This window comes from Scardinius erythrophthalmus, assembly GCF_964197995.2.
Source record: "Scardinius erythrophthalmus genome assembly, chromosome: 22".
NCBI lineage: Eukaryota > Metazoa > Chordata > Actinopteri > Cypriniformes > Leuciscidae > Scardinius > Scardinius erythrophthalmus.
In genome coordinates this window covers 4,568,847-4,593,558 of record NC_138242.1, presented here as the reverse complement: position 1 = coordinate 4,593,558, position 24,712 = coordinate 4,568,847, and the positions used below count along the sequence as shown (strand labels likewise).

General features: G+C 38.0%; 1 protein-coding gene across 1 annotated transcript in view; it reads left to right on the top strand.

The window, feature by feature from the left end:
* Positions 1-24,712, top strand: part of sugct (succinyl-CoA:glutarate-CoA transferase) — a 140,612-nt gene that overhangs the window by 81,386 nt on the left and 34,514 nt on the right. The window lies entirely within an intron of this gene.

Genomic DNA, 24,712 nt, shown 5'->3' with positions numbered 1-24,712 from the left:
GCTCACTGTGTGGCTATTGTTTACAAATTATTCTCAAATCAAACTCAATGAGCTTGCAGTGATGCATTTTAACAATTAAATTTGAGTTTGAGATTCCAAACCCACGAGCTTGTGGCATAATGCCATTCATTTCTGTGGATAAAAAGCATGGACAATATTTTGATTAGACATGATTTATGTGATTGGTTTGGAAGAAAACACACCCTACAGTATCCCTATATTCATGTGTCCCGTAATTGAAAAACATAGTTCATCACAGCATGGCCCAAAGAAATAGCTTCCTTAGACTAAATACACTCGTTCTTGGCACATATGATAATTGTTAAGATGGTCAGAAATCTGCCTGTCAATATCAAATATGTTTTGAACACATAGAGAGTTCTGGTTTTGGCAGCGTTTCTAATCCCATTCATGGAGACATTTTGCGGTCTTGAACTAAATGTCGGAAAGAAGAAACCGGTCTATAGAGGTTTAGTGACTATTCGGGTTTGACAAATGTATGAATTTTAGGTTTCTTATATTTTATGGTCATTCTTATTTTTTAATTTTTTTAATTTTAATTTTTTTTATTATTGAAAACAAGCTCTTCCCTGCTAAAGCTGTAATCATTATTGGTACATTGTGACAAAGCCACACTCTGGGAACAAACTCCATTCAGTGTAAAAATGAAGCAAACCAGATGCTCGTGTCGAGTCACATCATGTAATTATGAACAAACTTTCTTACAAAACTTTTTTTGCTAAGAATATAGTTTTACTGTTAGGGATAAAAGAGAAGTGATAATTCTTGCTAAGTTTGGAACCCTTATTGGGAGTATTTTTAAAAGTTCTCCTGATTTATGTATGTCTGTATTTTTGTCTGTACAGCACACCATGCTTCCCCTGTCCCGAATGTTTGTGGTCTGACAGATGAACCTTACACGATCTCCAAGCACTTAAAAGCTTGTTACGTGTTCCAGCCGCCTCCCGTGGGAACATGGCAATGGCGCTTCCAAGAGACTCAGTCCAATCCCCTTCTCTAGTCAAAGTTAGCATCCTCTCATTAGGCAGAACATCAAAAATAACAGTTCCTGAACAGATCGTATATTGAAACTGTTCCTAGATAAGGATCAAAGACAAGCATCTTTGAAGGATGCTGATTGGTTGATTTATCAATACCACTTTGTAGAAGCGTATAAAGTTTCTTTATTGGCACATACGTTTCCATGAAGAACCTTTTATCATTCATGGTACCTTTCAAATGCACAAAAGGTTCATTATAGTGGAAAACGGTGTGTATGTATATTCAGTGGTTCTTGAATTATCATGTTTTCAGTGTGTTCTGCTTAACGGACATTCCAATCGCAAGAATAAGTCTTTTATTTTACATTCCCTAAGAAACGTGCCACAGGAAACTTATTCACAACTGATTAGTCATTTGGACAAACCAAAACAGTAGTGACAGTAGTTATGCACACCCCTGGTGCTTTTCCTGGCAGACTAATAAAAAACTAATTATTTCAGCCACTTCTTGGCTTTTTTTCTTCTCTTTTTTCTCTTGTGCATCAGACGGTCAGTGCAGAGACTGCGTTTGGCCTGTGGGCACTCTTAGGCCAAGACTAGATATCTGGGAAAGTGGGAACCATAGAGATACAGAAGGTTTGTAAATCTCTTACAGAGGACCTTTTCCACACAGTTGCAATTTGTACAATTATTTTTGTGTTATTGATGACAAATGGAGACAACTCTTTCCATTGTTTACTTAAAATATAGTCTCAGGACTTCAGTATGTTCATGCTCTAATTATCTTATTATCTGGCTTCATGCTTTGATGACCAGCTGCTATTTAGAGGCCTGGTCTGGTACGGGGCCGTTTACACAGCACATGTTATTTCATCTGACTGTGAGGTTTATTGTTTATTGCAGTACAATTAATTGTATCCCCATGTAAACAACATGCATTAGATGGACGTCTTTAACCTTTGTCACTCGTGTTTTAATTGTTTATTCTTATTCTCGCGCTATAAGCACTGCATTTTTAATAAACATAAGCTTTAAAAAACTTTGTTTTTGAGTGCAGGAACCCATCCTGTGTGTATGGCTCCACTCATCAGACCAATCCTATTACGTCAGGAACTTTGTCAACATTGCTTGCATAGTCAAAGGTCTAAACTTATTCAATCCTTTGAGTGTCGTGTGCATCTGAGTCTAAAAAAAACCTTCATTTTTGATCTATTTCATGAACCGGCTGATAGTTAACTTAAGCAGTTCATCGTAACAGGTGTGGCACTGCTGTCTTTTGTTTCTTTTGTTATACCAGTCTTTTTACAGTGACTCAGGGCTGACCAACAATTTCAGGGTAAATTTTGAGAGATGTTGCATCATATTGTAAACAAAGCTTTTCTTTTCTTAAAATGGATTTTCTGAACCTCAAATATGCTTTGAAGGATTCACTACAAATATAATGTTTTAAAGCATCTCAGACAATGGTTTCATCATCTGGCAAATCCTAACTGCAGATGTACACTGAAAAAAAAATCTGTGTGAAATATACGCGAAAACTCAATAATCTATACATGAATATTTAACTTAGTTAGTGGCTTGTACTTCTTTTTTTTTTAAGTAAAATGTAACTTAACTAAAAATTAAATTAAGTAAAACTTAACCAAGTCAAGTTTTACAAACTTAAAATTTGGACAAAAATCAATATAAATTAATTTAGACATACATTTTCAGTGTCACTGCTCTGACATTATCACATGTTAGTCGAATGAAAGAACTGAAACTCTTTTAAATGTCCATGTTTGAGTGGACTGAAAACAATGAAATTAAATTGTAAAATAATTCAAATGTTCAGCATTTGTGTTGCTTTACCTCATATTACTGAAGTAAATGAAACAAGCAGCATTTTTTCCTTACAATTTGTTTTATTTTTCATGGTAATACAGTTCATATTGATGGAGGACTACACCGCTGGAAAGACCAGTTTAACTGAATTCCCATGCTGGTCCAAACTAGTTTATGCTAGTCCAAATTCACACATAGAAATATACTGTAACTGACTGAACTTAATTTAGAATTTTTGGCACTGATGAACAGAAAATTAGTCTAATGGCAAAGTGAAAACAGTTCTCAAAATGATTCAAAATATTTACGAATATAAAACAAATTCCAAAATAACTGATTTCACAAGTATTCACCCCAACACACCTAAATCATCACCGATGCAGCCAATTGCTTTTAGAAGTCACATAAATAGTTTGCTTGTGTGTACTCAAGAGGTTTCAAATGATTGTAGTATAAATACACATTTCTCTGGAAGGACCAACTTCTGGTGAGTCAGTGTTATGGCAGAACTTACACCATATCCCTTGGAGAACAGTTAGATCAATAATTAACAAATGGAAAGAGTATGTTCACAGCTGTAAATCTACCTAGCGCATGCCGTCCTCAAAAAGCGGCTTTACGAGAAGATGGAGGCCACTAAGACTCCAATGAAGCAGTTACAAGTTTCTGTGACTGAGACTGGAGAGAATGGGCACGCAACATTGTTGCCCAGTTCGAAGCCACTGTTGTCATGTGAGATCTGGCCTACAGTTTTCCAGAAGGCATGTTGTGGACTCTGAAGCCATCTGGAAGAGGGTTTTCTGATTCAGTGAGTCCACAATCGAGCTTTTGGGTCATCAAAGCGAATGCCATGTTTGGCGTAAGTTAAACACTGTGCATCGTCAGAGATGACCTGTCCTCACTGTGAATCCTGAATCCAGGATCAAGCCGTGGGGATGTCTGGAAGGCTTTCGAGGGTCGAATGAATGCAGAAAAACTGGAGGAAACCCGATGGAAGTCTGCAAGACACCTGTGACTCGGGAGAAGATTTGTTTTCCAGCAAGACAATGACTTCAAGTATAAACCTCGAGCCCATGGAATGGCTTAAAAACAATGTTAATGTCCTTGAGTGGCCAAGTCAGATCTCAATCCAATTGAGAATTGGTGGGTGGACTTGAAAAAGGCTGTTAACTCACATTCTCCATGCAACATGACGGAGCCGGAGCAGTTCTGCAAAGATGAATGCGGACTGCAGTGGCCAGATGTGCAAAGCTGATAGAGACCTAAGACTCAATGCTGGAACTGCTGCCAAAGGAGCATCTACTAAATGCTGACTTGAAGGGGGAAATGCGTATGTAAACAGATGTTTTGTGTTTAACTGTAATACATTTTGAAAATTGTTTTCACTTGAAAGAATGTTTTGTTCTGTTGATCATTCAGAGGAGCCAGACTGGTAACCCGAAGTTGCGGGTTCGATTCTCAATACCTAATCGCCCACTGCTGTGTGTGTGTGTGTGTGTGTGTGTATGTGTACCTACTTAACTATATTTTGGGGACAAATTTGTACCCAGAAGTGATCAAAATCTCCAAAAACCTCCCCTTAGAGACGTCCTCATTTGTAAAACTGGTATGTAAATAAAGTAATTCAAGGCTTTTTGAAAATGTAAAAATGCAGAAAGTTTTGTGTGATTGGTAGGTTTAGGGATAGGGTTAGTGCAGGGGTCTCCAACATCGCTCGTGGCCAAGACACTCCTTTAAAATCTGGCTGCTTCTTTTAAATGTTATTGTTTTAATGTTTATGTAAACAAAAAGTGCATATTGATGCTAATTTTATTTGTTATTTGCTGGTTTTCGACACAAAACTTGGTGAATTGATTTCATTGTGTAGTATTAGTACTTTTTGAACAGGATTCTGTGATAACCATGATCATTTTGGTCACTATAATCATGAAATTAAACTAAAACAGTTTTAGGTCTAAAACAGTTTGGATAGTTGTTAATATGAGAGTTATGAGACATTATTTCAGAGATCTAAGTATGAGTAGCTCTCAGTAGTCACTTTCATTTTTAGCTTTAAAATGAAAAAAGGTTGAAGACCCCTGGGTTAGTGTAAGGCAGTGGTTCTCAATGCCAGTCCTCGGGACCCCTTGCTCTGCACATTTTGAATGTCTCTCTTATCTGACACACTCAGTTCAGTTCATGGAGTCTCTCCTAATGAGCTGATGATCTGGTTCAGGTGTGTTAAATAAGGGAGACATACAAAATGTGCAGAGGAGCGGGTCCCGTTTGTACAGTATAAAAATCATTACGTCTATGGAATGTCCCATTTAGATAGCTAACTAAACGTACGTGTGTGTGTGTGTGTGTGTGTGTGTTCACTGCTCCTCACTTGGATGGGTTGGGATTGGTTTTCACTTTCATTGTCAATCTGGCACTGTGTTGTTACAAGGCACTGTGTAAAATCATAACATCACACTTGATAAATGATTGCTTAAAACTAATTTTATATTTTTCAGTTATATGATAAATAATGTTAAATTATCTAATCTAATCTAAAAGAAAATTTGCTTTTAACTTGATGACAAAAACATGTAGCTCATGGCATGAGCCATTTAAAGAAAATTAAAATGGGACGCTATAGATGAAAGACTTTAATGATTTAATGAAAGATTTTAATGTAAATATATATATATATATATATATATATATATATATATATATATATATATATATATATATATATATATATATATATACAGTATATCGCACAAACTTGTTGCAAGAATGACCTGTGTGAATGGCGCTTGCGTACCTCAAACTGACAAACAATGGATTGCTGTGGATATTAGGCCAATCATAGACTTACACAAGCAGAAGTTTGGGGTTAAAAATGTTTTCGGAAGAAGTCTCTTATGCTCACCAAGACTGCATTTATTTGATCAAAAATAGACTGAAACAGAAATATTTTGAAATATTATTACAAGTTAATTAAGCAGTTTTCAGTTCAAATATATTTTATAATACAATTCATTCCTGTGATCAAAGCTGAATTTTCAGCATCATTACTGCAGTCTTCAGTGTCACATGATCCTTCAGAAATCATTCCAATATGATGATTTGCTGCTTAAAGGGGTCATGACATGGTTTTTGTTTTTGTTTTATTATGTTCCCTTAGGTGCAATTATACTATTACTATAGTTTTTTGGACAAATAACTTAAATTTGAGTGATTTATGACCTTTTCCCACCCTGTTTCTCATCCTCTGATTCAAACAGTCTGTTTTGGGGGTGTTTCCCCTTTAAGAGTTCAGTGTTAACGCCCACTGTTATGATTGGCTAACATCATTGGCCAAAAGTAGTTTTAAGTTGAAATACATTACTTACAGTTTGCGGCGTCGTTGTTGGGCCCAGAATGGTCGGCACGGCCTGAACTTTAAGCAAAAGTTTTTTGGCAAAGCCAGCATCATACTGCAATTTGTTCTCAAAACAGTCATCCTTGAAATGTAGAGAACACACGCTTAAATTAACACTGCCGTGACTCGGATGTCTGCAAAAAATAAACTGCATCCATTTTCCCCTGACGTCTGGATCGTTCGGCAGCGTATTCAAACATTTTGTTTGTCCACAGCCAGGAACAGCACATCTGTGTCATCGCGATCTTCTGTAAACAGACACTCGCTGCACGTCGACCGAACACCTGTGGGCGTGACAACAATGCGATGATATGAAATGACGCGTAGTTGTCTTGCGCTGGAGGCGGTCATATGCAAACGACTGGTTCGTCACTTTGTACCGTGACATCACTTCTTACCATAGATCCCCAACGAGCTGTAATTAGAGCTTGAGTAAATAAATGCTTCATTTATAATGGGGAGGATGTCTTAAACTATGAAACTTGCAGGAAGTTTTAATGGTACAAAGACCTCTTATACAGTATACCAAAAGATCAAGGCAAATTTGGTTTCTCATATCAAGAGCCCTTTAAGAAATATTTATTTTTACCACAGTTTAAATAGTTGTGCTGCTTAATACTTTTGTGTGGTAATCATGATGCATTTTTGTTCAATTGTTTGATGAATAGTGTTCATTTAAAATCTTTTGTAAATGTCTTTACTGTCACTTTTGATAACTTTAATGATCACTGCTAGATAAAAGTATAAATTTATTCAAAAAACAAAACTGACTGCAAACATTTGAACAGTAGTGCACTTTCTAGTTTCATGGAAAAATGTGATGCATTTCATGTAATTAATTTGATTAACACATTCCACTTCCTGTAGGTGAAAGTGGACCACCTTGAGTCCACCGTCATCTGTTCTTTTCAGTGCACTGCACATTCATTGAGCTGTGGCCTGAGTGCCTCCCAGAACGAGCTTTACCCTGTATCTGGGTCAGTCTCCTGTCCTGAGCTCACCTCCACAGCTCGCTGTGCATTTGCATTCTTAAACAGACTGTCCCGCAGTTGCCAAAATCCAGTGCAGAATGTATGTGTGTCAGATTTAATGTTATTTTCATCAGTGTTTTACTTGTTGCTGACAAAGTACTTATAAAAAGCTTAAACTGGCCGTATGATGACAACATAATTTATGTACTCTGTAAACTTTTTAGAACTCAAAACATTGTTCTCAGTCCAAAAAAAAAAAAAAGAGAATGAATTCTGAACTTTGTCAGACAAATTAATCCAATGAATCAGAGTATACACATTTTAAAATACACATTTAAATATCAGTGATGTTTGTTCCGTGGTCACAAACTTGGCCGGCCCAGTTATGATAAGTTAATGAGAAGAACAGAGGAAATAGATGCTATTATATCTACATTAACACTATAAGAGTGAAATGAGCCGTCAAACCGGTGTAACATCTACCAGTCTGCGTCTTTCCGAATGATCCCCATGTCAGAAACAACTGGCTGCAATTCCTTTTTATCAAGGATTTTGATCATTTCATTCAATCTTGATTGTTTGTTTTTTGCATTTCAATGGATTAATATGAATCTATCACAGTGTAACAATATGAATCTTTTTATGAAGCTTTCACAGGCTAATAGGAATAAATAGTTCATTTAAAAACTGTAGACTGATGAGCCAAAACATTATGAATATCTGCCTAATATGCTGTTGGTCCTCCGTGAGCTGCCACAACAGCACCGACCCGCCGAGGCATGGACTCTACAAGACCCCTTAAGGTGTCCTGTGGTTTCTGGCACCAAGACGTTAGCAGCAGATCCTTCAAGTCCTGTAGGTTGTGAGGTTGAGGTGCCATGGATTGAACTTGTTGGTCTAGCTCATCCCACAGATGCTCAATTGGGTTGAGATCTGGGTAATTTGGAGGCCAGGACAACACCTTGAACTATTTTAACGATCTAAGCGCATGGTCTAAAACGCACAGCTCAAGTGCACTGAGGGCATGTCCGAAACATTGCTTGTTTAACGATGGGAAAAATGGTTGGCGCACCCGGCACATGGTCTAAAGGGGTTGTCCCTATTCTCCTAATGAGTAATTGGTGTGTTTTGGGCGTAATGTGTAAAAAAAAAAAAACAATCAGAGTGTCATTTCCCATTCCCTTTAAAAACCAGTTGCACTCACGCCATGGCGGATTCACTATTTACATGGCGAAATTTGCAAGCGGAAAGACTGAATGCTTCTCTAGCGAGGAAACGGATCTACCTAACAGACCAGTCCCTCCATGATTTCACTATTTTTTTGTGTGATTTTTGCAATCAAAATTACTGATTTTGTGGTGGTAATTTCCAGAAATGTGTGAAAAAATGTGCCATTTTTATATTTTATAATTAGGACATCACATTTACCATAATAGAATTATGTCAGATGCACAATAGTCATACATGACACAAATCACAAACAAAATGCATAAAGCTTGTTTATTTTGGTCTAATTAAATTCTCATCAAATTAACTTTTAAAGCAACGGGCAATGGGCACAGATTCTACCTGACCTATGTAAATATTAACAGCAGGTGTAGTAATTTATACTGTAGAACTGTGTGTAAATCCTGAGTTGAGGGGTTCAGAGCTGCAGTAGGCAACCAGTTACTTAGTGCGGCGTTTTGCATGGCGTCCCCTCTGCGTATAGCAACGCAATACGAAGTGACCGTTCGAAAGGGAACTACTTTCCCTGAGAGTAGGGAATGAGTATTGCATAGCCGGCCGCACTATAGAAACATTTCAACATCTGTATCCACCATAGACAGTGGTATCCACATAAAATCCATGTTTTGTGATTTATTTTGCAGTTAAATTAGGAATTATGCAGGATCGCAAAAAAATAGGACATTTTGTTGATTTTGCGTTGTATTCAGGAATCGCGGACTGACAGACCATCTACATGACAAAGTGTACACGTGTTTTGGACCCGCCTATAGGCGCACATTACTAACGCTCTCTTTAAATAACTTTTGACTTTAGACCAGGTTTCAGTTGGTCAATGGCTCAGTCTATTTCAGTTGCCTCAAAATAGCAAAGCGCCAACAGTGCGCCTGAACACACCTCTTTTTCAGACCAGCAGCCCATGGACACACAAATACATTTGCTATTTAAACACCTTGGCGCAGGACGTGAAAATGATAACTGCGTCAGGCTGAAACTAGCAAAAAACACTTGCGTCGTGCCTGGCGCTGCATTGCACCGAGTGTATGATAAGGCCCTTCATAATGTTCCTCAAGCCATTCCTGAACAATGTGTGCATTATCCTGCTGAAAGATGCCGCTTCCACAAGGGAACACCATTGTCATGAAGGGGTGGACCTGGTCTACAACAATGTTTAAGAAGGTGGCCCGTGTCAAAGTTACGTCCACATGAATGGGCGGACCTAGTGTTTGTCAGCAGAACATTGCCCAGAGCAAGTCGTTGTCGTCCCACAGGGCATCCTGGTGCCATCACTTCTAGAGGGAAACGGCACACATGTACACAGCCATCCTCGTGATGTAAAAGAAAAGGGACTCTACGGACAGACGACCTTCTTCCACTGCTCCAAGTTTTCAGTTCCAACGCTCGCGTGCCCATTGTAGGCACTTTTGATGGTGGACAGGGGTCATCATGGAGCTGCAGAGTGTGATGCACTGTGCGTTGTAACACACAACTATTATTAAAATTTAGTGTGACTTGTGCCCTCATGCATCGATGAGCCTTGGGTGTCCACATCCCTGTCGTCAGTTTTTGGTTTGTCCCTCCTCAGACCTCTGTTGGTAAATCCTCACCACTGCTGACCGGGAACAACACACAAGACTTGCTGTTTCAGAGGTACTCTGACCCAATCGCTTCGCCATAACAATTTGGCTCTTGTCAAAGTCGCTCAGATCTTTATTGCCCATTTTTCCTGCATCAACCTGTTGATTATGAGAACTGATTGTTTGCTTATACCATTTAATCTACCCTGACTTAAATATGTGGACTTGTTAGGAGATGATCAACGATATTTGCTTGACCCGTGACTTGTAATAATGTTTTGGCTCATCAGAGTAACTGACTTCTGTTTGAGCACCAAAGCACAGCACGAAACAAACCGTTTAATTGTACGGGTTAGGGAAAGGTTTTAAAGGAGAACTCCGGTCAATTTTAACATTGAGCTAATTTTTTTGTAAATTTGGAGTGCTGTCTGTACAACGACAAAAATCGGTGTTGCCTACACCGTGTTATCCTCTTTTTAAAAGGTTTAGTTACCTATGATCACGCACATGAACTCGACAATCGACTACTGTGGACTTCGACCGAAAACAGGAAGAAAATACAGGTATGTGCGCTGGCTGAATTAACATCACTTTTATACATATCTTTCACATCTACTGCAGTCAGATTCACCCGTGTTCACTCTGAAGGAATCACTCACATTAGCTGTGCACTTGTAATGACACATCAAGGATGTTAAGAGGCTAAAAGCAGGTTTAAAACTTGCCCCATTGAAGTCAACAGGGTGCAAATTTTAAAAAGAGGATAACACGGTGTAGGCAACACCGATTTTTGTCGTTGTTCTCTGTACTGACAGCACTCCAAATTTACAAAAAAATGAGCTCAATGTTAAAATTGACCGGAGTTCTCCTTTAATCTCAAACTGAAATACAGTATGATTGTGTTTGATACATAAAAACATAACTAAAATGTATAAGTAGACCTCAGGGGAAAGAATGATGTAACAACAAAATGTACAATCTAACCCCTTAATATCTTATATCATGATATGATATTTAGCCACTGTGACCCAGTCCAAACTGTCATCTGTGAAAGAGAAGAGAAATGCAATCTGACATCAAAATCAAAACATCAAACATCAAGTGTTGCATATGGATTTGTTCACAGAGGTATCAATATCACAAGCCTTAGGTATCCTCAGTAAGCAGGTGGTAAGACTTCTTGTCTATGCTGTTACACAATATGTCTTGAGTGATTATGACGTGAGTGAAGTCATTTTGTTTGAATATTATATTTTCAATTGGTTTGGCCTGTTCTTTGTTTGAAGCAGCATGCTGTGGCTTGTCACACAATGTATTTTGAAATGCAACATTGTCCCATTTCTTCAGAAAGAGGCGGTTTACATGCTAATAAAAGAGTAATTGTGAGGGGGAAAAACATTTGAGAGTTGGAACTGTCCGTCCTGTGGCTTACGAGACAGATGATCCTACATGCTTTTTAAAGATTCAGAAACATGTTCTGTTGGAATCGTTTACACAATTAAACGGCTCATTACACTGGAATAGCTTTAAATCCACCTTTGAATGGAATGGGACATTTTGTTAAATTTTGTCAGAACTGTTTTTGCTTTAGTACTTTAGTAGCATGCGTAATTCCCTGTAGTGATGGGATAACATGTTTGGGCTGTCAAATTGGATTCAAGATAAACTTAACATATGCAACAATTCTCCATTGACCGGAAGACTAATGGGAACAGCGGCTATGTTAACATAGACATCAACAATCTGTGAGCATAGCCTAAATGTGACTAAAATTCGGTAAAAGCATTTAGTTTAGTTTAGGTACATCACAGAAATATTGGTGTTAAATAATGCCAAGCTATGTGGAAGGAGAGGTTTACAGTCATAAGCAACCCATTTAAACTCTTCACAATGATGTTTAAAAAAAAAAAGGGAGATCAATAGTCAAATTACTGTACATCATAAACACAGACAGTGTTGACTTACCATTAAGCCTGAAAATCAGGTCTGTTTTCCTGAAAGCTGTTTGTCAATCTCCAGTCTGACTTCTTGTGTTAGTGAGATGTTAATCATCATTCTCTCAGAAGAAAAGCTTTTCACACATGTATAGGGAACATAGACTGCCTGAAGGCAGAGCTGTGACACTTGGAGCTGAAGGTAGCAATATCTTCAGCTTGAAAATGATTGACCATTATCTTTAAACGTCATCTGTCGATGTCCTTAGTATGTTAGCATGGAGGCGCAGCATTATCTTTGAGAGCTAATTTTCCTAAATATTGTTAGCAGTTTTTGTAAAAGCCTATAAAACATTAAATTGCAAGATGATTGAGGTTTGTGGTTGTTTGCCAGTGTGTTGCTGTGCAGTTGCTGAAGTGCTCAAAAACAAGAACAAAACAGGTTTTGTTTTGCTTTGTTTCATTTCTATTTGTTAGGTTTGTTCAAGATGCTAAACGTGTTGTGGGTGGTTGCCAGAGCATTGCTGTGCGGTTGCTGAAGTGTTTTGTTTTTATTTTACTAGTCATTTCATTTTGTTGCCCGTACATGATGCTAGAGTGTTGTGTGCATAATGCAACATTATCACAAAATTACATCCCTGAAGTCTTAATTATCTCTTCTAACAACATTAACTTAGCTTTTTTCTGCTTGCTCTGGGCATTATGCTCTATGAACGTACTCTGTATAATCTCCAGAGGCCTGTCTTTACTCTTGGGTCAAGGATGCCATGCTTAACTTTGTACTGTCTCATAATGTCGGTATAAATAATATTGTTTCCCTCTAAATGAGACACAACGGCTTCTCTCCATTAAAGAAGAACAGAAATGGTATCGTGCCTTTTTAAACTCTTCTCTCTCCAATAACTTTTTCTTATACTAATATTTTGCTGAATTACACTGGGAAGCCTTGTTTAAACTACAACAAAAATGTAATGTTAGAAGTCAACACATACCAAAGCTCTTATTAAATACTGAGGTTTGGATTAAAATAAGAAAAACTAAACACTGTTTTGGGCCATATCCTTTATATTTTAGACATTTCAGTGTGGGCCTGTGTAAAATGAGGCATTGAGCCACTATCGGCCTTTAGTTCTGAGATTGTCATGGTTGGTGCGGAGCGCTCACTGTGATTTTGCCAAGTAGGATAAAGTAGGTTTCTAGACCAGCATCCCTGTTGGTCTTTGAACAACATCTCTTTCAAGCGGTCAGATCACTCGGATTTTAGGGTCAGTTAACGGATAGGGTTGGGGTTAGGGATAGGTTAGACCTGTGTTTGACAGTTACCTTGTTCTAGGACCAACAAAAGATATGTCCTACTTGGCAAAATCCCTGTCACGGGTGCAGAGAAGAGAATCTCAGCATGTAATTGGAGATTTCAAAAGAACTTTCTCTGAAGTAAATCGAGGCTGCACAAGATAGTCACTTACTGATGAAGCGGGCCGTTCTCTTTCTCCACACAAACACATGGCAGGAGTTTAAAGACACATGGACTTGGCCAGAAACATCATGCCCGTTAAAACTGAGTGTGACTATAATTCTGTGATATCTATGATAATTAAGTTGAAAAAAAGATGTTTCTCTGAAACGCTTTGGCAGAAATCACATTCCTGTGTCCTGATGTATCCACACTATGTCACATCAAAGTTGTACAATCTTCTTTATATGACAAAATTAGTTATTAAAATGTCAAAGCTCTCTTTTAATGAAAATTACAGCGTTCGTACGGGTGCTTGAAATCCTTGAAAATGCTTGAATTTTGATGTTGTGTTTTCAAGGTTTGAAAAGTGCTTAAATTTTTGGATAAAATGCTTGAAAATGCTTGAAATTGTAATTGTAGTTCTTTGACAACAAATACCTATCTGACTGAATAGTTTGTTTGTTTATTAAATGGAGAAATAAAATGTAGCCCTTCAGATACAGAGCGATTTGCGCTACGCTGGCCAGAGCAAAAGTAGGTTTCATTTTGATTTCCGCGCTTGTTTGGATGCCCAGTTTTTATTGGGTAATCATCACAGAGCGTAGCGGCAAAAGTTGAACTATTTGTAACATTGACCGCAACGTGCGCGCAAGCTCACCAATGCTTTAATGTGATAAAAACACAAAATAATCATTTTGACTATGTATTGGTATGTAATTTACGGTGGTTTAAGGTGCTGGAAAAAGCTTTAAAATGGACTCGGAAAGTGCTTGAAAAGTGCTTGAATTTGACCTTGGAATAGGTGTACGAACCCTGAAATTAAGGGTGATCCCTAGCTGTCAGAATTTGCTGAATTTATAGTAAATAAATAAACTATCACAGAAACATATAGACTAGCATGTCTTGCTTGCTCTGAAAATAACTTTTATAAAGTTTTTAAAAATTGTTTATTTTTATTTTGTCATGTCTTTATCTCATCTACGGCACCATGTCCACAAGTATGATTTATGTCTCAACATTATGTCAGATCTAATTATTAAATAATTGTGCATGTAATCACTGATTATATCTCATTTTTAAATATTTGTATTAAAATTATCAAAATAATTTAACTAAAAAATGAAACTGCGTAAATGTATGATTAACTATAAATACACAGTTTATGAAACGGTGTCAATCGCCAGTTGGCCGGTAACATTTTTATGAATTCTAACAAGGCAATGTTGTGAGAACATGAACGTGAACAAACAAATCCACGTCTCAGCAGAATACTGATTTGAGCTTTCTTTCTACTGGGTTTATACTTCATTTACTACTAAATTATACTTGTGTTGTCATGTTTGTTGTTCCCTTTAAGTGCTTAAAGCGATACTTCACCTCTGGAAAGATGAATGTGTATTTAAAATAGGTCATTTATGTAGAAGAAATGTGAAATTATTTTTGGATTTGGAGCTTTCTAGACTAAGAAAAGCCAGAAAATGTATTTTTGGCTTATGATGTGGATGAAAGACTACAACTCCCAGAATGCACTTGCTTCGCTGCCCTAGGAGGCCACTCCCAAGCCACGCCTACCGGTAAGAGAGGGCAGTTGAAAACAACAAAGCTAAGCTACTAGCGAGTCTCCGTGATGAGTTTGCCCTGGATTTCGAGATCGCCCAAAATGTCCGGGATTCGGCTTTTGCGTTCTACAGTCGTCATTCATTATGTTCACTGTGGTGAGCAGGACGAGGCTGAGGGCCGCGGGAGAATGATGCGAGGACGGTGGCGTGATTACTGAGACGCACCGGGTCTCGCATCTCTCACAGAGGAGCGGGAATTTTCTTAGCAATGTTAAAACGCACATCAACCGATCACTTGTTTAGCGTTCATGTAAACACTACATTCAGACTCACCAATCGGAATGAATTCAGCTAGATTGAAACAAAAGGTGTGCATGTAAACAATGAATGGCGACAGCAGAAAGCAAAAGCCGAATCCCGGACATTGTGGACGATCTCGACGGCTGGAGATGTCCGTGAAAAAGAGGATGGCATTGGAAATCAAACGCACTGGCACTGATCTGTGATAGGTCTGTTAGCGCATTAGGTCCAACCCCCTATGGGCGGGTTTGAAAGGGTGGGAACTAGTGCTTGTAGTCTCAACAGAAATTCCCCCCTCTTACATTTCCTCCGACAATGACGCAAAATGACGATTTTTGCGTCATTGTGGGAGGAAGTGTAAGAGGTAAATACGGATTTCTCCCGTCTCAGGGAAAATGAGAGAGTGTTGCACGACCATTCAATATTATGACTGGGTTTCTAACAATGCAAAGCTTAATGCAAATGGGTGGAGTGTTCCTTTAAGATTGCTGACCTTTTCATGAGTTTTCACTTCTTTTGTAGATTTTGATGTTGAAAGTATATGACACAGCCAAAGCACACGTTTTATTTATCACTTAGCCTTCTGAATCACGTTTGTGGGCTGAAATAAAGAGGACCAAACAATCCTCTTCCAATGAACTTCTTGCCAATGTCAATCAATCAATCACTCTTCCTTGTAATTGTTTTTGTCGCAACACCACGTTCTTCCCTTCTTCTGTCTCTCTCTGTTTGACTTTTATCACACTCTCCTATCCCAGTCTGCCTTTCTCTTTGCCAGCCACATGACTGAATAGAAGCCCACCTGTGTAAACATTAGGTAGATCCTGTCTGTGCTATGGCCTCTTGGACACATTCAGCCATTTTTGTTTTCTTGGGCACGTTGACTTGAGGAAGTTCAGCTTGACGGAGGGGTTTCCCTCCCTTTCCCCTGAGCAACATTTGTTTTGTTCCTTTTCTACTTTTGAAATGTACTCGCCGCATCGGCTTTTGTTACTTTATATTCTTTATGATCATTGTATACTCCAAATATTTGATGTTCATTGGGCATAAGTATGATTTATATCTCAATGCTTTTCTCCTGTGCAGATGTAACATCATCTTTATATGCTGGAATCAGATTGGTCAGTGTATAGAAGTGCATATGTGAGTCCTTTCAACACAAATGTTACCAATAAATTATGGATCCCTTCATGAGTTTATAAGCCTTTCTGGAATTGGCTGATGATGAGAGACCACGAATTCTTTTAATACCTGTAAACTTGGATGCATTTTCAGTACGCAAGTCCAACTCAGTGCGAGACGCATGCCTTGCTCACAAGTGCTTCATCAATTGATTCCCCATGACTACGGGGTTTCCTTTCTGTCATTCGGATCAGCACATCCTAACTGAAGATGTATGCATTGATATCAAATGATGTTTTGACAGTCATTAATCATAAGAGCTTCCTTATTCAACACACCTTAACCCGTTTCCCTCAGCGTGGTGCTGTTACAGTAATGCTTCTGCAGACAGCTGTCGTCCAGTCGTCCATAAAGCCCGAGCCTCGTGCCAAGACTCACATTCAGTTGCTGGCTCAGATAAAATCATCCCGGCTCCTCCTTTGGTAGTGAGAGGTGAGAAGCTGTGAAGCACTTGATCAGGGCTGACGCTGGAGTTCCCGAACGTTGCTCACTCCCTTCGGAGCCCAGCTAAGGTCAACCCAGCCGTCTGCGGGCTGTTTGTAATGTCATCGGGTTGAAAGCAGAAGGCCCAAGAAGTGTGTGTGGTAAATTGTATGATTCGACAGTATGGCCTGACCTCAGGCATTTCTCTGGGGCTTTACTCCAACTAGGGCTGTGTGTTGTCTGTAGGCCTTTGGAGATGTAATAGGAAGTATCAGTTGCCGTCTTGGGGAACAAGTGGTTGTCTGTCCAAAAAACTCAGTCAGGGCCATTTTAATATAAGCTCATCGTTGGAAGACTTGCAGTTTCTGAGAATTTTAATATCTTTTATATTCTTTAGGAACATTTATCAATCACGCTTGCTTCGAATTGCTAAAAAGCACTTCCAAATTTTGAACCGCATTTTCCACTGAACAAATATTTAAATCTTCCTCACAGGGTTGGCATCCATTCAGATGCTGCAGTGGAGGAGCTTTAATTCATTATGTCCATGCTTGGCTTTTTATTATTCCAGGCCGTTAGTCTTGCTGACATGACACCAAACAAACATGTCTTCTCCATTTCTTATTGTTTTGCTCATAAGTCACGGCTAAGTTAAATACGTAAATGTACCCATCAGATGACCACTTTTATACGTTTTCTAGCAAATAACATTTCATTTTATTGCTTCAGAGTAATGTTGTAAAGTGTACATGAGTCAATAGCTGCGTTTACATGGACACTTATAATCGGATTGACGGCTCAATCGGGCTAAAAAACGTAACCTTCATGTAAACACCTTAATTGATCCGATTGAGCTCGATCCGAATGAAATTTTGATCCGATTGAAAGGGGTGGTTTATTCCTTTTGTAATCCGATCGAGAGAACATGTAAACACTTGATCGGATTGAAAACCGAAACTGAAAGGACTGCGCATGTGTGATGACGTTAAAAAGCGTAATGCGCGGGTCGAGCTGTTCTTCCTGTTGAATAAAGTGTCATAAATAAGTGTCCCGTCATTCTAAAGTTCTCATTTCACTCAGCGTCTGTGAAGTGAAGCAGGACAACGGCCCACCAGTCCTTGTTTTGGATTCTCATCCACAGACGACTGGTTTTAGCCGCGGGGAGGGGTATTTTTTACTGCGTGATAAATATAAGCAGCACGGCAAAACGGTTAATATGCTCATTGTCTCCAAATCATGACCAGACACGGATTAAAATTACAGTTACAGTAATAGTTATGCGCGAACAGCGGGAAACTCTGTAAATTTTTGCAGTGTGCGCATGTCAAAAAACTATTCCGATTTGAAACTTGTGACACATAAACGCGCGCATCAACCCGATTACTTTATTTATCGTTCATGTAAACACCGTGTTCGGATTCATCAATCGTATTGATTTCATTCCGATTGAACCAAAAGGTGTCCATGTAAACGTAGCTAATGACAGATGATAAAAAGGATTTAAGTTGTGCCTGAAGTTTCTGAAAAGTAAAGTTTTGATTTATTGTTTTAAATGTCTAAATGTATGTATGTGTGTATGTGTGTGTGTGTATGTATGTATATATATATATATATATATATATATATAATATTATTTGACTACATTTATTTCTAAACCTTTGTTAAACTGCTTTTTAATCAGTGTTATTTTAGTATTATTTATTTACTATTATAGTATTATTACTATTTTCAAATATATATTCTATATATTTGTAGTGTAATTGTAGTTTTATTTTTATTTTTTTATGTTTCTGAATAGCTTACATTTATTTATTTTTATTCCAGTTTTAGTTTTAATAATTTTAAACTTCTTTATTTTAGTTAGTTGCCAAAGCAACATTTCCATCTTATATTTATATTTTATTTCAGCTTTCAATTACCAAACGGCTGTAATGGCTCTAAAACACTGCTTTCAATTAGACTTTTATTTTTAGAGTATAGAGTACATTTTTGTAACTTTAAATACCACAAAAAAGTAACTGATCCAATTTAACAAAAAGAGCTCATAATAAAGATGTGCTTTTTGTGTTAAACACCCTCATGTTGGCATTCATCAAACCCCGCAGTTTAAACTCCCGCATAGATTAAAACATCACCCACCTTATTTAAATATCATCTTACCACCACACGAGCTCCTTGATGAGGCTAATGTCCAGCGCATGTGCCGTCAAAGCAGAGGAAATGAGCTAAAATCAAACGTGGAGACGTATGAGCTCGCAGGCCTGGAAAATTTCCCATTCACTTTCATCCAGAAGAGTGCGGTGAACACTTCCTCGTGACCTGAGCGAAGCAGTGTTTGTCAGACATTCAGCCCGGAGATAAGCCATCGTCATTACAGAGCCTATAGATGCAATCAAAGCCATGCACCACACAGACCGACAAATGAGCTTCACCGGGGTGTCTGCTTCAGATTTAACCTCCTCAACACTGGGAGGATCATGGCTATCAAAATAAAAAGGCAGAATTGTTGTGAGCTTTTGTTTTGTTTGGCATACAAATGAAATCCAAATGTTGTTGTCCCAGGACATGGCACATTTTTCAGCACAAAAAGGGTCTGAATTTAAAGTCCCAGAACCTCTCTTCAGGATCCCTGATCAGTATGACCACATGGATCGCTGACAAGCTGCCTTCTTGTATTGTTGATCATATCCATCTTTAAGGCTCCCAGGACCATGCAGATTAATCATTTCATATAAGATGCCTTAATATCAAAAGAAAGTGAAAGCCGATTTGACACTTGAAATCAGTATGAAACAGGAATGAACTTGGACTGACTGAGCAAATGCAAGTGGAGGTTTTAGCTTGTTTCGTTCAACATGATGTTCTCATCATTGTGTTGTCTCATCCAGGATGCACAAGCAACCAACTTTCGACATAAAAGAGCGTACGATGGCGGTACCATATACTCGTCCCGAACCAGTGCCCAAACCTCAACAACACCTGGCAGGTCAAAATCTTGAGCGCTTTCAACAGATGTATTCATGACACATCGTATTCATACGGTTGCAATTAAATGTAACAGGAGCTTAAGTGGGCCATCTGTAAGAAATATAATGAGGCTGGTTTAGACAAGCGTTTGGATCAAATTCCAACTTGGATTACAGTGCAATCAGGGTTGTAAACTATTGTAAATGTGATTCATTGAATTCATTAGAGTGACACGTTTGCAGGGAGGGAGAACGGGGACGGGGGGGTCTCTCGAAATGCTACGAGGCAGCCTTTTATCTCTTAATATGATGTCTCAATCTGAAATCTAGATCTTTGGATGTTATCTGTGATCTTTAGGCCTGTCAGAACTGTGCCGGGGAGTTGATTCATGTATTATGGGCCGAAATAAGAGCATTAAAACCATATAATCTAAATGATGCGTAACCACTTTAAGCCGTATCAGGGTTTGATTTGGGTTTTAATGCAACCCTGTTTGAGTAAGCTTTGCATGTTATTCTCTTTTACTTATCATAATTAGCTAGACCCTCATTCTAGTCTGATCAGTTTGATGCTTAGAGAGGATGAAAAGAATCTGTGCTCAGTACGGCGTCTCTGGAAACCAGCAGGACACATCTGGACCATATTAGGTTTTCATTCCAATAATTGATGGTCTCAGGACTTTAGTTAAATAGGCCCGGGCTGAATACAGTTTAGCGTGGCACTATAATCCAGGCATGACCTGTAATCGATTACACTTCTCTCGAATAATTTTATGACCTAATAAGCAAACAATTGACAAAACATTAAAAATATATTGTTTTTGTTTTATTAAATATACATTATTTTTTGCTGAATCATATGCTTGCATGTTTTGTAACTTGCTCATAAAATTTTGGTTTCTAAAAAACATGCAAATATGCAACAAACATGTTCTAAATTTCACAGGGTAATACACTGTACAAAACCACATCTGACAGTTTTGAGCCTAGACATTTTTACTCTAGTATTCCTCTTTTTTTCTGCTAAGAAATACATTTTTTTATTGTGAAAGGACTGGTTGAGTTGATCAAAAGTGACAGTTAAGTCATTTATTATTTTACAAAGAAGAAATATTTAGAATAAATGCTGTTCTTTTGAACTTTCTATTCATCAAAGAATCCTGAAAAAATGTATCATGGTTTCCACAAAAATCTGAAGCAGCTTGAACTGTTTTCAACATTGATAATAATCAGAAATGTTTCTTGAGCAACAAAACAGCATATTAAAATGATTTCTGAAGGATCATGTGACACTGAAGACTGGTAATGATGCTTAAAATTTAGCTTAGATCGCAGGAATAAATTACAGTTCATCTTTGATTAAATAAATGCAGCATTGGTGATACCAATACTTGGATATATGGTATATGGATACTTAAGATACTTTAAAACCCCATTAGCATAATTGTAATCTGTATTGGTATTTATTTATATTTTATAACTTTTTTTTAGATAAATTATCTATGAAGATTCCATTTTCATGAGCAAGTTCATTTTAATTCAGTGAATATTAATACTTTTATTAGTTAGTCAATTACTTAGTTAATTAAGAACATCAACAATATCAACATTAACAATAGAATATCAACAATTCATCAAATCATGCTTACTGCTGAGGAGAGGTGCACTATTCATAATCTAAGCAATCAGATGTTCAGTATTTGCATGGTGGATGATAAACCATGAAACAAATCCCATAGATTAATTATTGAAGTCAGTTCTCAAGCCAATCTAGAGACCGGCCTTTTTAAACTCTTATCCTCGACCGTCTTGACTTTCCCGATGACATTCATTGTATGTGACAATTGGTGTTGTTCCTTCCATACTGTCTCATCCATGATTGCTTGCTCATCTGTGAAGCGCAAGGCTCCCAAACTTCAGAACGCTGACGTAACTCCATTTGGGAGATGTAAAGTTTATGTACTGTATGTGGCCTGAACAACCAAAGGTATTTACACTTGGCCAAGTCACGTCTTGTACGCATCTCTAACCACATCCTGAGTTTGACTGCTTTGAGTGATTGAATTGATATCTTTCTCAAATGTGTCTTGTAGAGCATTTACACTTGGTCTTTTCATGATTGAATAATCAATCAACTACAGTGACCGAGTGTAAGTAGAGACTTGGGCGGCATTTACATTGCATACATGATTCAAGTGACCCAATTCTGATTGTTTTCCTCCCATGTGGCACAGATTGGAAATGACTGGCGAACATGTAAGCAGGAAAAAAGCCCATAGATTCTGATATTCTCAGATGGGTTTCAAGCCTCATTAATATGTGGAAATAAATCTGATATGAATCGGATATGTGCATTTGCGTCTCCCGTGTAAGTGGACAGATCTGATATTCCCGTCAATGCGAGTTGAACGTCATTGAAAAGCCATGGCGGCGAATGACATCAACTCACATGACTGTTTTAAATGGCACAACGGAGGATGGAGGTTCAGCCCAATGTGTTTCTGACTCTTAAAGATGGTGCAGAAAGCAAAAGCTTGTATTATCATTTCACCAGTGTCCATTGCAAATCACACTGTTTTTTACTTCCTTTTCGGCCTAAGCTTTTCTGGATCAGTACATCTATGTTGATCAGTACATTCTCCAAATGGATAGTGTAAATGCAGATCTGTGATATGGGTCATTTTTAAATGAAATGTTAGCTGGTCGTCAAAAAAAACCCTGCTTTTTGATTTTGCTTCAACCACCTTGGAATCAGCTGCATGGTAACACCCTGGCAATGTAAATCTTTTGTGTTTTTCCTTCAGTGCTCGTTGTCAGTGTTGATTTCATCCGTTGCCAGTGACCGGTGGTTTAGCTAATTGTTTCTCCATGCCCACTTCTGAAGCAAACTTTCCATACCACACCGTCCATGTTAAAACTATCTAAATTTGAACTGTCTTCCATTTGTGAGTCACTGTCCGTCTGTGTTAGATTATGTCATTACAATTACATTGTTTTCAGAAAGGGCAGGCAAAGTTTCATCTTAGTTCTAGATGCGGCACCACAGATTCGGTTTGGATTTTAATATTAAAAGTAAAATAAAAATAACCCTGGAGAAATTATAACACTTTATTTGTGTATAATGCATTATAAAGTATTCATAATGTACCTTGTAATGCATTATACTGTATATTGTCATGAATAACTGTAACCAAAGTTAAAATGCATTATAATATTTGTTACAATTTGTCATGTGTTTTAATGCTTTATACTTTCTAAAGGTGTAACAGTGAATAGATAAGTACTATAACTGTGGTTACAATACATACAAGGTGCATTACAAGGCTTAATTCATGCTTTAAATATACTTATAATGCATTTTGCTAACACTTTTCTTGAAGCAATAATGCATTATAAGATGTATTCAATTCTATTTTTACATAAAGATTTTTATGTAAAGCGCTTCCAGCTAAATGAATTGCAAAAAAAGCGAATATCAATGCAATCCTGCCACACAAGCACTCTCATTAAAGTGACGTTACAAAACAAATTTTCTTTGTAATTCCCAGCCTCCACTAGTCAACTTAATACTCTGAATCCCATAACTCAAGCATGCGAACAGTATAGCATATATCACTACTGGTTGACAACCTGACACCTAATGGCTCCTTGTAATAGCTCCTTCCTCCTCCTATCCATAGGCAGGAGCTGATTGCTTTAACTTTCATGTCAGGTTGCGTACGCGCTGCATTGACTGTCATAAAATGGAAAGTGCAAGCGTAATAAATTCTGATGGACCAAAAATAACACATGTATGATGTTTAAATTAAAGCCATCGATCAACGTTTGAGCCTTATTATTTTTTTATTACTCCTACGCCACCACAGCACTGCCAAGCGTAGTCTCTTCAAGCGCAGAGCGCCGGGGGGAGGAGAAAAGAGTTCTGTGGATGAAAGAAGGCCTCGGAGGCAGCCATTAAACGTGAGAGAAACACAAATAAACAGGCCTTTTACGGCGCACAGACACAGTGATCTGGTTTAAACCACACGCAGGGGCAACAGGGCACACATATGGAGCTGCTGTGCCAGGCGCTCGCTGGCACATGGGCCTTTATTGCTCGGCACAATGAGAGTTTAACAGACGGTTGCAGGCTTCGGGCTTCGGATTTGGTGTCCACATGTCTCACAAAACTTGAAATGACTTTGTGGTCCCGCCAGTTTCGTTTGATTATTTAGTGCTGTCCACCAAGAAGACGGAAGCCACTGTCAGATATAATATTTAGTTATGATTAAGTTGCAAATTTATAAGCGTTTGCTACAAAGGCTGCTGATTTTGAGGTTTGTTTGAGGTCAAAGCCACTTTACAGTTCAGAGAAACATAATTGTATCCCTGTGGTTATAACAGATTTTTCATCACAAGCAGGCAGAGTGATGAAAATATAATTTGGGATGTTCAGTGTTTTTTCTCCAGTGACACTTAAAGGGGTCATGAACTCGATTATTTTATTATTTTATGATGTTTCCTGGGGTGCCTTTATAATGTTAGTATGATTTTTACATTGAAAATGGTCATCATTTAGAAATAAATGGCATTTTTCCTTCCCTGATTTTAGCCCTCTGATTTGAATGCTTTGTTTGAAGACTTCAGTGTAAACGCCCACTGCTGTGATTGGTGGACATGTTTGCATGTGAAATAGCTAGTATAACTAGCTAATTTCATGTAGAAATCTCTCGAAATCTTTTACTATGTTTTTAACTATATCATCGATCAAGATTAACGAATCGTGAAAAGTGTTGATTATAGCATTATATTTAGATCTACTCCCATCACATGAAAGGTTGCGGTAATGAGCATTAAGCAGATGACGTGAATGCAGTGATCTCATCATTGCAATGCAATTTCTGCGCACTCACGAATGCTTT